The sequence below is a fragment of the Xyrauchen texanus genome, chromosome 24, assembly GCF_025860055.1.
Source record: "Xyrauchen texanus isolate HMW12.3.18 chromosome 24, RBS_HiC_50CHRs, whole genome shotgun sequence".
Classification (NCBI taxonomy): Eukaryota; Metazoa; Chordata; class Actinopteri; order Cypriniformes; family Catostomidae; genus Xyrauchen; species Xyrauchen texanus.
In genome coordinates this window covers 9,061,945-9,079,521 of record NC_068299.1, presented here as the reverse complement: position 1 = coordinate 9,079,521, position 17,577 = coordinate 9,061,945, and the positions used below count along the sequence as shown (strand labels likewise).

The 17,577-nt window shown below is 39.1% G+C and overlaps 1 protein-coding gene across 4 annotated transcripts in view; it reads left to right on the top strand.

Moving 5' to 3' along the window:
* adgrb3 (adhesion G protein-coupled receptor B3) overlaps positions 1–17,577 on the top strand; it is a 222,609-nt gene that overhangs the window by 89,473 nt on the left and 115,559 nt on the right. The window lies entirely within an intron of this gene.

Below are 17,577 nucleotides of genomic sequence, written 5' to 3'. Positions count from 1 at the left end.
TCAATTATAAGAGTGTAATCCATCATTAGACTGAGGTGCATCGCAGTTCAACCGGCCAGTAATTTCGTTGAGGTCTATCCTAAATCCAAGGTTCAGGCAAATGGTGTAATGATGTCTTATGTTGCAGTTGGCATCAGATAATCCTTTGAAGTCCATTGTAATAGACTGAAGTGAATTTTGGCTGGCATCGGCTGCTATTAGTCATCATCACTCAGAGACATGTAGCAGTGAATTCCAAAACGAAGCAGGAATGGTGCTGGATCCAGCCGGGTCTGGTGTCCTCAGGATAGGAGTCAGGGCTCGAGGTTGAGACAGGGAAACAAATATAATAATATTAGCATAGATGCCATTCAATTTATTGCAGAGTTATAAATCATGATCAATGTTTCTGGTTTCTGATTCCGGCAGACTAAACTAAAGCAGCCTAATTACGAGTTGATTGATACATTTGGTGTATGCCTGGCTAAAAGGATGAGTCTTTAGTCTAGACTTAAACTGAGTGAGTGTCTCTGCATCTCGAACAGTGTTAGGGAGACTATTCCATAGTTTAGGAGCCAAATATGAAAAGGATCTACCTCCTGTTGTGGATTTTGATATTCTGGGAACTATTAACAAGCCTGAAGTTTTGAATCGTATTGAACGTGATGTAATATAGCGTGGTAGAAGGTCACTTAAGTACTGCGAAGCTAGACCATTCAAAGCTTTGTACATAGTTAACAGAATTTGAAAATGTATATGAAATTTAACAGGTAGCCAATGTAACGATGGTAAAATGGGGCTAATACGATCATATTTCTTGGTTCTAGTTAGCATTCTGGCTGCTGCATTTTGAACCAACTGCAGTTTATTTATTCATCTTGCTGGACATCCTCCCAGTAACATAACAACTGTTCCCTGTGACACTCCATACTTTACTTTTGTTTGGTTTGACAATTCCTCATTTACATAGACAAAGTGGTAGCGGTCTGCTAAATAGGACCTAAACCATGCTAATATAAGTCCACAAATGCCAACATAATTCTCTAGCCTATTCAAGAGAATGTCATGATCTATCATGTCAAATGCAGCACTAAGATCTAAAAGCATTAGAAGTTAAATGTAGCCGTGATCAGATGATAAGAGCAAGTCATTTGTAACTCTTATAAGTGCAGTCTCTGTACTGTTATGGGGCCGAAATTCTGACTGAAATTGTTCATATATACTATTATAATGAAAGTAGTTGGGAGGATACAGAATTTCTAGTATTTTAGACATAAATGGGAGATTTGAAATCAGTCTATAATTAGCCAGTTCTCCAGGATCAAGTTCTCGCTTCTTAATAAGCGGTTTGATTACTGCCATTTTAAAGTTACTTTAATTCCTATGATGGAATCGTCCGATCTGACAGTGTTGGGGAAGCTGCTTTGAAACTGTAGTTTGAAAAGCTACAAGCTACTCATAATTTAAAGGGGTCATGACATGGGTTTTTTTATTGTATTATTATGTTCCCTTAGGTGCAATTATAGTATTAATATATTTTTTTTTAAGAAAAACTTTTAAAATCTAGTGATTTATGACCTTTTCCCACCCTGTTTCTCATCCTCTGATTCAAACAGTCTGTTTTGGGGGCGTTTTCCATTTAAGACTTCAGTGTTAACGCCCACTGTTATGATTGGCTAACGTCAGTGCCTATGTATCAATTATTGACGCTCCCAGCCAGAACAATATGCAAGTAAACTAAGTAAAAACACTGTGATTATTCATAATGAATGAAATTGCGCTTTAAAAAGTAGTTTAAAGTTTAAAATAGATTACTTACAGTTTGCGTCGTCGTTGTTCCCAGAATAGTCGGCACGGACTTATCTTTGAGCAACAGTTTTCTGGCAAAGCCAGCATCATATTGAGATTTGTTCTCAAAACAGTCATCCTTAAAATGTACAGAACAAACGCTTAAGTTAACACTGCCGTGACTGGGACGTCCGCAAAAAATAAACTGCATCCATTTTTCCCTGACGTCTGGATCTTTCGGCAGCTTATACAGAGGTTTTGTTTGACCACAGCCAGGAACAGCACATCTGTGTGGCATCGTAATTTTCCTGTGCACAAGTAGTCTCTGTCAGAGCTCGCTGTCCATCGACTGAACACTTGTGAGGCGCACGGCGATACTGAAATGAGCGTAGTTGTCTTGCGCTTAAAGCGTAGTTATCTTGTGCTGGAGGCGGTCATATGCAAACGCTGGTACGTCACTTCTAACCGTCACGTCACTTCTAACCATGAATCCAGAACGAGCTGTATTTTGAGCTTGATTAAATAAATGATTCGTTTAGAATGGGGAGGACGTCTTAAAATATTAAACTTGCAGGACGTTTTAATGATACAAAGACCTCTTATATACCAAAAGATCAAGGCAAATTTGGTTTCTCATGTCATGACCCCTTTAAACTAGTAAAGCTACAGTTAAGCTACTCATTTGAAAAAGTAGTTAACTACACTACAAGTTACTTTCCAAATGTAGCAAGCTACATTTAAGCTACTAAATGAGGCAATATGTTTTTACATTGTTAATATCAAACCAATAATAATAATTTATTAAACACAAATACAATTTATTAATTAATAAATATATTAATTAAAACATTACATTTATTTAATACTTTTAATGAATAGAAAAATTTACACATTTAATAAAGGTCATAAAATGGAATAAATCAACATAAAATAAAAACAGAAAAGACACCATTAAAAATATATTTGTTTTACTATACTTCACACTTTTCAATCCTCCTGCTGTGCCCAGGTGTAGCCTAAAACCCTAAAAACAGGGTTGGGAGGGTTACTTTTGAAATGTCCACTACAGATTACAGAATACATGCTGTAAAATGTAATTTGTAACATATTCCGTTAGATTACTCAAGGTCAGTAACATATTCTAAATACTAGATTTGTTTCACTTGTTTTGACTATACAAACTCTGCCAGTACAGTAAGACAAAATACACATGTTAAAAATACATTCTCTGAAAAACCTAAATATCTTAAGCAGTGTTGTTTTTAAAACAAGATAAATCAATTTGATCTTGTTTTAAGGATTTTTAGATATTTTTTACAGGAAAACAATACAAAAATAATTTTCAAGAATATGATTTTTGCCCTAATATCAAAGGTCTTACTAGGAAAACGTCATGGCTACTGTTGTAACCTCCGTTCTCCGAGGGAAGGAACGAGACAATGTGTCGAATGAAGTAACACAAGGGGTCTTCATGGGACACCAAACGTACCTCTGAACCGGAGTAAAGGCCAATGTCAAGTTGGCAGACAGAATTAGCATGCACCGCCCCGGACATACGGGTATAAAGGGAAGCGGGACAGCGAGTGCCAGTCAGGATTTTGCACTGAGGAGCCGAAAATAAGGTACGGCCGTTTACAGTAGTAGGTCTAGTGCTGTGGCAGGAGGGACGCAACATCTTGTTCCTTCCTTCGGGGAACGGAGGTTACAACAGTAACCGTTGTGTCGAATGAAGTGACACAAGGGGTCCAATATAAAAACGCCACGCACTGACCGTGTAACGCGAACTGCCGAGACAGATGCAAGCAGGCTACTGCGTGCTAGAGGCAACTGTGTCGGCTGCATGTAGCCCTCCCCAACGCACCCAAAGAGGTGTCACATACAGACCTTAGGTTCCCCGCACCCCTGAGGGTGCCCCAACCCTGTCGAGAGACGTCTATGGTCACCACAACACATCTGGACACCTGCTGCAAGAGGACTCCGTTCCGCAGAAAGCAGAGGTCTGTCCAATGGTTGAAAGTCTGATGACAAGAAGGGGTGATTGTCACACGGTATGTGCCGTGGCACCATGCCCATCTCATATGCATCAACCCGAGTGGCACGGCCACAGCTGAGGGTGCCATATGCCCTAGGAGCCTCTGGAATTGTTTTAGAGGAACCGTTGTGCCGGGCTCGAAGAGAGCAAGGCACCTGAGCACTGACTGAGCGTTCAGTGAATCGCGCAGCCGAGTTGGATGGTCCTGGCCAGCTAGCGTGACGGATTGGGAAGTGAAAGCCACACATCCAAACTCAGCGCGAGGGGCACTAACGGGACGATCGCTTTTGATGTACTGGCCGGGGCTTCGCGGCGGGGGGGGGATTAGGTAATAGCGTTGGGAGGCAGAAGAGCATCCCGAGGCTTGGGTGATGATGAGCGGCGCCCTGACAGGTAAAAACAAACATATTTTGAAAGAGTGCACGCGTGAAAACTGATGTGTATATCATAAACACAGAATGTATGATCATCCTAAATGTAAAGAGCACATCAATATGAAGATAAAATCTAATCCCAGTCATTTAAAGGTTGAAATCCTGGCCAGATGCTATTTTCCAGTTCCACAAAAAGAGGACATATCCGGGAAAAAGAGGACATATCGTCACCCTAATAGATAGAAATAGATTACATGCTAGAAATAATACATGCCATAATTTTCCATGCCACATTTCGTTTACCAATAATTGTATGTATTATACATAAACATAATAGTTAATTAAATGCGAAGAAATAGTTATGCATGATAGGAATTATTTCTCTCACTGCTCCCAATAATGCACAGATAATGAAAAACTAAATGAAAATATTCAGAACAGAATATAAATCCCTCTAAAGGCAATAATTCACTGAACTGTTTTATTTAAAAACAATAACAGTAAATATGCCGTTGTGTTTTCTATTAATAACAAAGTGTCTGAAATATTATTGGTGTTCTTTTATCATTTTCAGATTTACCTGCCTCTGTACATCTTGTAAAAGTAAACAAACTCTGGCTGGTCGATCTACATAACCAACAGACAGCCTCTTCTTATCCAAGCGAGCCACAATAAGTTTCCAGTAGATGATGGTAAAGCAATATTTCAGTTTGTGATCTGTCGTTACAAAAGAAGAAAGATGCCGCCTGATTCTTAGCAGCAACCAGAATACACTTCAAGTTCGTCAGACGCTTTTCCAGTAGAAATTTGGCTTCTTTGCAATAAAGACAGCTATTAGATATAATCTGACCAACATAATTTAGCGTTTGGTCATGCTACACCACTACTTGCTGGGAAAAAGTAGCTCGCTAGTGGAAAATCTACACCGTTTTAAAAGCAGCTGAGTTACTGTCAAGCTACTGAAAATGTTGTTAAGTTAGGAGCATCGCTACATGTAGTTAGCTACTCCCCAACACTGCAAACTGAGATGAGAAATTATGTTTTCATGATGTGATGTCTTCATCAAGAGACTGCCATGTTGTAGGACACACTGCAATGTACTTTTGCATTACTCAATGTTTCATCACAGCTCTTATGTGTAAATAGTCCTAAATGTGTAAAAATGTTGCGCAGTAAACTAAAATATTGTCATACCCCCCAGCTGTAGAAAGAAGCTACAGCTTCTAAGCCTTATTAGCATTCTGCTGATGTAAATAGACCCTATCACTAATGCTTTTTCAGTAAAAACTCAGTGAAACTTTGACCTGGTCTCACACCTCCCCCTTAGCCTCAATCCAGAGCATCTTTCTTTGAGATCTGCCAGCCAAAATCTCTAAGGGTTGTGTAATATCAGTATTGTAATGGTAGCATTGATGTTGCCCACTGCTTTTCCTCATGTATATTGGCATACAGCATTATATAATTGTAGCCAAGTGGAGAAATTTCATGTAATTTTGCTCTAATCATACATTTGACATGGCTCCATTAATAGTGTTGCACACCCACTTAATATTGTCCTTATAGGACTTTAAAGGAAAGTCCAGTTACATTTTATCACCTGTTTTCTACACCATTAATTGTAATGTGTGCAGTAATGAATGGGCCATTGTGTCATTGGCACACCAGTAATAAGCAAGTTTTACCTTGCTGATAAGGAGTTCCCTATGGTGTTGATCTGCCACTCTCATTATATACTTTGTCTGTTGCCAAACTAAAGTTTCCCAGAGGATTATTTTATTGCTCAGAGTTTGCTCTGTCATAGCTGTAGAGACTTAATGGTGTTCTCACTCATGTTATGTTTTACTGTTAACTTTTGTGCCAATTCTTTTTTTATTTAAACCACAACAGAGTCTGTACACTGTAAAATCTGCACACGTTCAAACCGACTAACACCAATATTACTGCTGGTTGGACGCTAAGTGGTACTATGGGGTAAATTTCGTTAAGCAATATCCTACACAATAACGCAAGGCAGCTTGATTTCAAACTTTGAACTAGGACTGCGACGATTAGTCAACATTATTGACAACATCGGCAATAACACATTTTCGACAAAAATGTTCGCTGTCGAATAGTCATTTAATCTCATTTAACGTAACGTGTGATCATTTGAAACCAATGATGGCTCATTAGAGGAGCACTGCAGCTTGCGCCTGATTGAGGAGAGGAAGAAAATACAGCTCACAGTCCAGATGCACTCCAAACCTTCCAAACAGCTTCAGGTGATGTACTGTAGATCGTAAAGTATGAGAGAATTATACAAAAATACAAAATAAGTAAACACAGAAGCACTCATTGTGAAATAAAGCAGCTGCCATTACGCAACACTTGCATGCTCACGTCTTTAATGGAAACACCCCGCCATTACATCTTTAATGCATCCTTTATTAAAGTTCAAATAATAAGGATGCATGTCATGTATATAAGTACACGCTCTGAAACTGGCATTTCTATGTGTTGTCAGTGTGTCGCGAGAAGTGACCCTATCTAAGGGGGAGAGGAGAGATTGAAACTGCATCCTGGCTCATGCACATTCTGGCACAGGGACACTCGTCCCTCGCGTGTTTGCTGCAACTAGATTATTATCTATGTAGTGAATCATAATGCATATGCGGTGTGTATCTTATTATGAAGAAAATCGAGGATATGCAGCTTTATTAGTAAGAGAGAGTTTGTTTATTGTGAGAAAAGATGGATCGAAGTGAACAAAAAAGTGAGAAAGGGTAGTCTTAGCCAATTATACATTGCAACAAAATACTTTTTTGATTTGTTATTGTTTTGACTTGTTTTCCAATATAATTATCTAAAACTCCTTTAAAACAACATGCATTTACTTTAGGTTCTATATTGCAGAAGAAAAATTAGTTATCTGAGAATGTTATATAATAAAAAATATATAATATAACAAAAATACATATTTTAAAGTGTACTTTAATATTTAAAGTATAAACAAATGGAAAAATACACTTATATTCAAGACATATTCTCTGAAAGTAGTTCTTAATTTATTATATGTTGCTTCTACAGTAAATATATATAGTTTTAAGGATTTTTAGACAATTTTAAATGGAAAACAAGACAAAATAGGATTTTATGCAGTGAATTTATTACTGAATTAAAATGTTTTCCCTTTTATTCAGCGAATGTCATTTTGTCCTCTTTATTGTTAGTTAGTATGCTTAATTCAATCTTTTAAATTTGTGCACATGCTGAATAGTCGGTTAAGATCTAATGATTCATTGCTGCAATAATTGCATGAATAGTCAAATAATCTTTTTAATAATCGTTCGATTTGTTGATTATCAAAATAATAGTTAGTTGCAGCCATAATTGTAACTTAATTTTTTATGTATTTTAACTAAAAATTCAAATGAAATTTGAAAAAAAGACTTTAGAAGACTGAAACAAAGATAGAGTTAGAACCCTTTACATACGCGTGTTCCACGTGACCGCACGTCTCCGAACAAACAGCGCATCAGACATGCGCATACCTGGCTTTTCTGTCATCTGTTCTCAAAAATATAATAATTGTATTCCTTCAAGTGTGTGTCTGTTTGTCTAACTGCATTTCTTGTGTCATTCCGAATCCTAGACGTCTTACAGTTACACACCATGCACATTATATTTGCTACCTGTAAGTAAATCTATGCGCTTACTTTGCTGCCTGTGTAATTTGATATGGTGGTAAAGAACATCTGGCTTTCAATGCATTATTTAGGTTAATTTATCATGGGTTGCAAACTTAATTTGGCAGCTATTCTTTATTTAAGGCTGTACTATTTGTTAGGCTATTGTATTGATATTGGAAGTTCCATTCATAGTGTTTCCCCCTTTTACTCATTATAAAATTTCACACCGGTGTTGTCACTTGTACCATGTAAAACCAGTAACATCGTACACTGTGGCAACTCTAATACTCTCAGAACTTCTCTCTGAACATGTGTGTGAACAACAAAACAACAAAAATAGTCATAAGAATTAAAACTAAATACATCTTCAAATAAGAATTATAATTTTTCCACATAAGTTCCCTTGGTTTGACCAAACTTTCATAATGTATTCATAATCTTATGGGTATTCCATACAGCCACTATTTTGTACTTGATAATTTTGAGTTAGCAGTACTCGAAGCCAAAGTTTAAAGAATGTATATAATTGAGATATGATTCCAAAATATCAGAAGAATCAGAATCAGCTTTATTGCCAAGTATGCTTACACATACAAGGAATTTGTCTAGGTGACAGGAGCTTCCAGTCAACAACAATACAAACAATACCAAAAACAGCAGCAAGACATAGGTAATTAAAAACAAAAAAGAACACAAAATAAATAATTATATATATACGTACATACACTCACCTTCATACACACCCACATACACACACGTAGTGCAAATCTAATACAATCTGTATATAAAGAACAAAAAACAGTATATTATGTACAGAGCAATGTAAGTAATGGAAGAAGTGGATATGTTGGATAATATAAATTAAAATTAAAATTAAACTGTGTATTGCACATAATTATTGCTCAATGGGGCAATTTAATTGTTCATTAGATGGATGGCCTGAGGGAAAAAACTGTTCCTGTGTCTGACGGTTCTGGTGTTCAGAGCTCTGAAGCGCCGGCCAGAAGGCAACAGTTCAAAAAGGTAGTGGGCAGGGTGAGTGGTGTCCAGAGTGATTTTACCAGCCTTTTTCCTCACTCTGGAAGTGTATAGTTCTTGAAGGGGGGGCAGGGGGCAACCAATAATCCTCTCAGCAGACCGAACTGTCCTTTGTAGTCTTCTGATGTCTGATTTCGTAGCTGCACCAAACCAGACAGTTATTGAAGTGCAGAGGACAGACTCAATAACTGCTGAGTAGAACTGTTTCAGCAGCACTGGTGGCAGGTTGAACTTCCTCAGCTGGCGAAGGAAGTACAACCTCTGCTGGGCCTTTTTCACAATGGAGTCGATGTGTATCTCCCACTTCAGGTCCTGTGAGATGGTAGTGCCCAGGAACATGAATGACTCCACTGCTGCCACAGTGCTGTTTAGAATGGTGAGGGGGACAATGTTGAGGTGTTCCTCCTAAAGTCCACAATCATCTCCACTGTTTTGAGCGTGTTCAGCTCCAGGTTGTTTTGACTGCACCAGGAAGCCAGCCGTTCAACCTCCTTTCTATATGCAGACTCATCATCATCATCTCGGATGAGACCGATGACAGTGGTGTCGTCTGCAAACTTCAGGAGCCTGACAGAGGGGTCCTTGGTGGTGCAGTCATTGGTGTACAGGGAGAAGAGAAGTGGGGAGAGCACACATCCCTGGGGGGCACCAGTGCTGATGGTGCAGGTGGTGGAAGTGAATTTTCCCTGCCTCACAAGCTGCTGCCTGTCCGTCAGAAAGCTGGTAATCCACTGACAGGTAGAGGTGGGAACAGGGAGTTGGTTTAACTTAGTCCGGAGTATATCTGGTATGATTGTGTTGAAAGCCGAGCTGAAGTCCACAAAAATGATCCTTATGTATGTCCCCGTTCTGTCCAGATGTTGCAGGATATGATGCAAACCCATGTTGACTGCATCATCCACAGACCTGTTTGCTCGATAAGCAAATTGAATGGGGGTCCAGAAAGGGTCCAGTGATGTCCTTCAGGTGGGCCAACGCCAGTCTCTCAAATGACTTCATGACCACAGATGTCAGGGCGACAGGTCTGTAGTCATTAAGTCCTGTGATTTTAGGTTTCTTACTGAGCGTTTGAAGCAGCATGGGACTTCACACTGCTCCAGTGATCTATTGAAGATCTGAGTGAAGATGGGGGCCAGTTGGTTAGCACAGGAACGAAGGCAAGCTGGTGAGATGCCATCTGGTCCTGGAGCCTTCCTTGTCCTTTGCTTCCGAAAGACACGGCACACATCGTCCTCACAGATCTTGAGTGCAGGTAGTGTAGCAGGAGGGGGGAGGAGGGGGGTTGCAGGAGGTGTTAATGGTTGTGTGAAATGAAGGTCCGAGTGCATGTGGGGTGTGAGATCGGGCCTTTCAAATCTACAGTAAAACACATTCAGGTCGTCAGCCAGTCGTTGGTCCGCCACAGGGTTGGGGGTAGGAGTCCTGTAATTAGTAAGTTGTTTCAGGCCACTCCACACTGATGCAGGGTCGTTAGCTGAAAACTTGCTTTTCAGCTTCTCAGAGTAGCTTCTTTTAGCCACTCTGATATCCTTATTCAGTGTGTTCCTGGCCTGATTATACAAGACTCTATCCCCACCCCTGTAAGCCTCCTCTTTGGCATGACGAAGCTGTCTGAGTTTCCCTGTGAACCATGGTTTATCATTGTTGAATGACAAAAATGTCCTAGTAGGGATGCACATATCCTCACAGAAACTGATGTATGATGTAACAGTATCTGTGAGCTCGTCCAGGTCTGTAGCTGCAGCTTCAAAAACACTCCAATCAGTGCAGTCAAAGCAGGCTTGTAGTTCCAGCTCTGCTTCAATAGTCCATCTCCTTATAGTCCTTACAACTGGCTTTGTTGATTTTAATTTCTGCCTGTAGGTCGGGAGAAGATGAACCAGACAGTGATCAGAGATACCCAAAGCTGCACGTGGGACAGAGCGATATGCATCCTTTAATGTTGTGTAGCAGTGATCCAATATATTCCTGTCTCTGGTGGGGCATGTAATGTGCTGTCTGTATTTGGGCAGTTCGTGTGTGAGATTTGTTTTGTTAAAGTCCCCAAGTCCACATTTCAAGTACTGTTTAACTAGGACCACTTACATGTTTTTATTAATGACAACTTTAGTGTTAAGAGAGTAATGGTAACGTAATTAAAACTAGTAAGAATAGTAAAAACTTATGCTTAAGCTGAGTAAACAAATGTGTTTTTTACCATTTGAGATAGCTATTAGTATTTACAGTGTATACACTTTTGTCAGGGAGTCAACTGCTGTGAGGTAATGTCATAATATTAAAACAGGACACGGAGCTACAGAGTTCAGCCTTCACTGTAGCCGTCAAGTGTATTATGAGTAAATATGTCTTGGTACAAGAACATCTCAGGGCAAATCTTGTAGCTGTATTTGAACCGTTGCTGTTTGTATCTGTAACCATATTGTCAGTAAATATTTCATATAAAAACGGGCTTCACTGAGTTACGCAAGGTTGTGTTTATCCCTTAGGTCTGCTGTTAAGTACCTACTGTATGAGGGATGCAATTCACATTGCATTTTCACAATACCAAGAGCTTTTTTGTGTTTTTGTAGATTACAGAGTGCAGACGCAACCTTTAAAACATCTAGTCCATATTCTGCCTCTCTCTGGATCATTATCATGTGCGAACATTCATTTTATGCAGAATTTCAAAATCATCATAATTTAAAAGCTATCTGTGCTTGTGAATATGTATGTGTATCCATCATGTATGACAGCGAGTTCTTTATGCATATAACCGTTTTCAAATACTAGGGCCTGACACTCTTAAATATATTTATACTCTGTGTATATAAGATGTTTGCAATTGTTGCAAATATATATATATATTATTATTATTTTTTTTTTTTTTATTATGCTTTTCAATTTCATAAAATTCCTTAAAATTGTCTTGTGTAATGTTTTTTTTTTTACAGTTTTAATTTAATTTAATGTTACCTTTTGTTATTAAATTGAAATGTGTAATATTAAAAATATATATATATATATATAGTTTTTTGTTTTTGAGTGTACCATGTAAATGGTAATTTACAAGTCAAGCCATTGTCTATGTGGTGTTAAAACCATTCTGTTGAAAGGGTCCAAATGATGTTATATCCTGGGTGTCTTATTAAATAAAAATAATAATAACAATAATAATAGTAATAATTGCTCTATCTATCTATCTATCTATCTATCTATCTATCTATCTATCTATCTATCTATCTATCTATCTATCTATCTATCTATCTCTTTGATGTCCTCCTCTCAGTTTGGGTGTTTCTTTTTTTTCCAGTGTAAGCCTGTACATATAATTTTACTGCTCTTTAGCCGTGGCACAGAAAGCATGCTGGAGTCTGCATCACACAGGGCAAATCTCTTTAGACAGCATGTCCCCTATTTTTCAAGTCATTGTCAGAGTAAAGAGCAGGGCTATCCATTCCCATCTAGTGTGGTTAGAGGGGCAGGGCATAGATAGCTGTCTGCCTGGACTGTAATATAGATAGTTCGGACACCATCGATCATGTGTAGCAACTATGGTAGACTGCACAAAAATATTGCTGTTCCAGTATTAGAAATGCACCCAAGACGGATTGTGATTGGATCTCTGAAACCACATTAGATAGCGGTGAAAATGTGAAAGTGTTTTTGTTATCTGTATACAACTACTTAAAGGGATAGTTCACCCAACAATGAAAATGTTTCTCATTATTGTCTTACCATCATGATATCTGAGGTGTGCATAACTTTCTTTATTCACCAGAATACATTTGAAGAAAAATAGAAAAATATCTTAGTTTGGTAGGTCCTTAAAATACAATTGAATTGAGATTTCTCTTTTTGAGCTCCAAAGACTATAGACAGTCAGTATAAATGTCATCGATATGACTGCAGTGATTAAATTACAGTTTTTCTGTGTCGCGCTGGTAGATTTCTCGAATCATTCTTAACATTTGCAAGTCTTTAGTCCATTCCTCAAAAGTAAATCATTATGTCAATGAACATATCAGTGCCAATCAGAAGAGTCCTTGTGTCATTGTTCACAAACAAGATGCTTATTAGTTTCAAAATGCTTAGTCGTGTTGTCAATATAAAAATATACACTGTTGGTATATTCTGATGTACACTATGGCTACATTTTTTATGTCTGTATGGCATTTATACATTTCAACAGTACAAAGTCACACATTCCTTTATGTGAGATTAGGATTGCATGAGATTGGACATGATTCACATTTCTGCTTTTACTTTTGGTCTTTTGGAACAAATTACTGTGTCATTGCGATTCAAAAAGAAAAAAAACACAAAATTATTTTAGAGTACACAAAACTCCTGTAAACATAGAAAAGGTTACCATAGGAAACACTTCTTAGAGAGTTCTGTATAATTAGAATGGTATGGCTTCCTGACGTTCCAGTCTGTTGGGCCAAAGATTGTCATCTACATTGCAGCGGATATCTTCTCTTGCTATGCAGCGAGGAAATAAACTTTTTGCGTGTCTTATCCAGCCTCTGCAGGCAGCGGCTGTGATGTCCTCACATGCTGCTTCCACGGCAGCCAGCAGGATAATTTGAGTATATGGCTGGCGATTGTAGACCTTCCACCTCCATGCTGAAAAGAACTCAACTGGGTTAAGGAATGGGGAATAGGGTGGGAGGAATTCCATAATCATCCTGTGGTGGGTCACAAACCATTGCCTGATGGTGTTTGAGTGATGGAAACTCACATTATCCCAAAAGTACCACATACTTTGGTAACTCATGATGAACCTGACCTCTCTCATCAGCAGGTATGAGATTCCTGTATAGGGTGTCTAAGAATGTGAGGAGACTGTGTGTTGTATGGCCCTATAAGAGGATACACATTACCTCACCATTCTCTGACAAAGCAGCACTCATAGTGATGTTTACTTCCCATTGGCCTGGCACATCCACAGTAGCTCTGTGTCCGATGACATTTGACCACGCCTTCTGATTTTGGTCAGGTTGAAGCCAGCTTCATCCAGGTATATAAAGTTGTGAGGTGGGTCACTTGATTCCAGTTCCATTATACGCTATATCCCAGAAGATGCAAAATTAGATTTATGAGTTATATGTATTTTCATTTTGGACAACATAAAGTTACATCAAATATACACATATTGCATATTCTTTTCTACAGCCAAAGCAAATGTATACAGCTCGAAAGTAATTACTGTATGCAAATATTTTACTCCTTCACTCTGTCACTATTCCATTCAAATGGTACATTCATGCACATATGGTTTCTTTTCAGCACTCTGTCAATGGTTGAGATGCTAACAGATTGGATGTTTACAAAGACATTGTTGTCTTCTATAATGGCACTCTGAATCCCCCTTAGTCTAATGGCGTTATTTTCTCTGAAAATGGTGCAAATAGCCTCCTGCTGTTGAGGTGTGAAAAGGGGCCCTCTCCCACCCCTGTGAGGTAGTTCTGCAGTCTTATGTGGGAAAATACAGTGTGGCCAAACACAAGATTAAGGAAGATTTCAGTGTAAAAAATTATGTCCTGTAGTATTACAATGCAGCGCATATTCTTGGTTTACAAACCTGTTCTGTCTGCAAAATGTTTGAATATTGAGGACATGGTTGTTCTCCCAACATTTGGCTGCACCCTTCGACCAGCCTCAGCCATTGTAAGGCCATGATTGAGAACATGGTCCACAAGAGTGGCCCTTATTTCATTGGAAACATGCCTGAATCCTCGGCCTTTTCTACCTCTTCCTCTGTTTTGCCTCCCTACCCTTCCACCACGCATCCTTAGTCCTCTTCTTCCCAGCTGTTGACCCTGTTCATTTCTTTGTTTTCCTTCCATTGTCAGAAATTGTTACACTGTGTTGTGCTCTGTCAATGTATGCTTGCCAATTAAAGGTTCATTAGATGCAACTCTGAGCTATTTTAGAGAACTGGTTAATCATTGGTAGATCTAACACTTCACACTTTCCCTTCATTAGTGAAAGTCAAGATTCACGTGAGAGCAATTAATCAATTCAGGATACATAAAAACTATAAAATACTATTTATAAAAAAAGTAAAATAGAAATGTCTAGAAAATATGCTTGACATATTATGACCACATGTTCAACCATTTTGCCTTTAATGACTTGTGCAATTAACTAATGCCTAGATGTTTTGGGGGGTAAGACTATTCAACAGAGAACCAGTATTTATTTTGATCAGCATGACATAAGCGATTGATAATGTAGTAAATAGCAGACAATTGTACATAACCAATTGCATGAATGTACCAAAGCATTGACAATTTGGTGTGCACAAGTGATTAGATGATGTGGAGGTTGAACAAGTAGTTTTGAGAATTTCAGTTGTGATATGAGAAATGTACCAAAGAGTCTTGTGACATGATCAGTTTTGCTGCAAAAAAAATATATATTTTTAAGTACTTTTTAACTATAATCCAATCCAATTCACTAGAGGGTGGAGACCAAGTGGTCTCTCGTGTGACGTATTCGTGATGCCATGTATACAGATATAATATCATGCTCTCCACTCGGATTGGACATCCAGGATGAGCACATAAACTGACATTGTAAGTAAAGAAACAGATAAATACATATCTACACCCAATCAAGCTACTGTAGAGTGTCTTTCCTTCTCACTTGTAAACAGTGTTGCTCTTGTTACTTTTTTTTATTGTCACACAACAATATGCACAAGTGCAACAGTGGGTGAAAGTCTTGTGTGCAGTTCCAAGCAACATAGCAGTCATGACAGTGATGAGACATATACCGATTTACTTCAAATTTACAAAACACAATTTACATATCTAATAATCACATAATTACACAACATAATAATAATATACAATGTACAGTAAACAATACACTCAATATAGAATACACATACAATAAAAATAGTATATCAAATATACAGTAGGTTGTATTGTGCTGTATTGACATTCAAGCTGTCGGTTGAAAGTCAGTTGCCGGTGTGTTGTTAATAGAGAATATAATTTATGATAGTCCAGTGTGAGATAATAAGATTAATAAAGTGCAGTGCTGATGTATATTGATCGTGAGAGATCAAGAGTTCAAAAGTCTGATTGCTTGGGGAAAGAAGCTGTCATGCAGTCTGCTGGTGCGGGTCCTGATGCTGCGATACCACCTGCCTGGTGGTAACAGTGAGAGCAGCACATGTCTCGGGTGGCTGGAGTCTCTGATGATCCTCTGAGCTTTTTTCACACACCGCCTGGTATATATGTCCTGGAGGGAGGGAAGCTCACCTCCGATAATGTGCCTGGTAGTTCGCACCACTCTTTGCAGGGCTTTGCGTTTGTGGGCGGTTCTGTTGCCGTACCAGGCAGTGATGCAGCCATTCAGGATGCTCTCTACAGTGCTGGTGTAGAACTGTCTGAGGATGTGGTTGTGAGTTAATGCATGTGATGTGGACACTGAGGAACTTGAAGCTGCTGACTCTCTCCACCGGTGCGCCATTGATGGTGATGGGGCTGTGTTCTCTGTCATTTCTCCTGAAGTCATCACAAGCTCCTTGGTCTTACTGACATTAAGGGAGAGGTTGTGTTCCTTACACCAGTGTGTCTGAGTGTGCACCTCCTATCTGTAGGCTGTTTCATCATTGTCAGTGATCAGACCTACCACTGTCATATCATCAGCAAACTTAATGATGGCATTGGAGCTATGTGTTGCCACACAGTCATGTGTGTACAGGGAATACAGGAGTGGGCTGAGAACACAGCCCTGCAGGGCTCCAGTGTTGAGGGTCAGTGATGTGTTGATGCTGCTGCCCATTCTAACCACCTGGCGTCTGCTTGACAGGAAGTCCAAGATCCAGCACTATGGAGGGCACTATGGTGTTGAATGCTGAGCTGTAGTCTACAAACAGCATTCTCACATGTGTTCCTTTTTCCATTTGAGAGAGAGCAGTGTGTAGCGTAAGTGCAATGGCATCATCAGTTTAGCGGTTTCTGCTGTAGGCAAACTGCAATAGGTCCGGTGAGGCAGGCAACACAGAGTAGATGTAATCTTTGATTAGCCTCTCAAAGCATTTGCTGATGATGGGGGTCAGAGCAACAGGACGGCAGTTATTTAATCAAGTGGCTTTACGGATATTCACCCGTCGGAAGGATTGGGTTACATCCGCTACAGAGACGGAGATTGAACTAACCTCTGTAGCTTCGGCCCCGAGAGCTCTCTCCACAAGGGTGGTGTTATTTCCCTCGAAACGAGCATAAAAAGTAATAAGCTCATCTGGGAGAGAGGCATGGGTTCACGGAAGAGTATTTATTCCCTTTGTAGTCAGTGATGATATTAATTCCCTGCCACATGCTTCTAGAGTCGGTGGTGTTGAACTCTCCTTCAATCTTGTCCCTGTACTGGTGTTTGGCTGCTCTGATAGATTTGTGGAGTGCATAACTGTCTTATTTATGCTCCTCCGTTTACCCCGGAGTTCTCGTGTGTTTCAAATGCCAATGTGGATATGTCACATATGTACCACTGCTCACTGGAAGGATGATTCAGAGTTAAAAGAAAAATATAAAAGTACTTAAATATTTATCTTTTTCACACCAAAAGGGATTGTGTCATTTAGAAGACGTTAATTTAACAGCTGTTGTCGTATTGATGAAGTTTATGCTGACTATCTCTGATTTTCAAAAGAGAAATCTCCATTCACTTGCATTTTAATGCACTTACATGACCTACGACA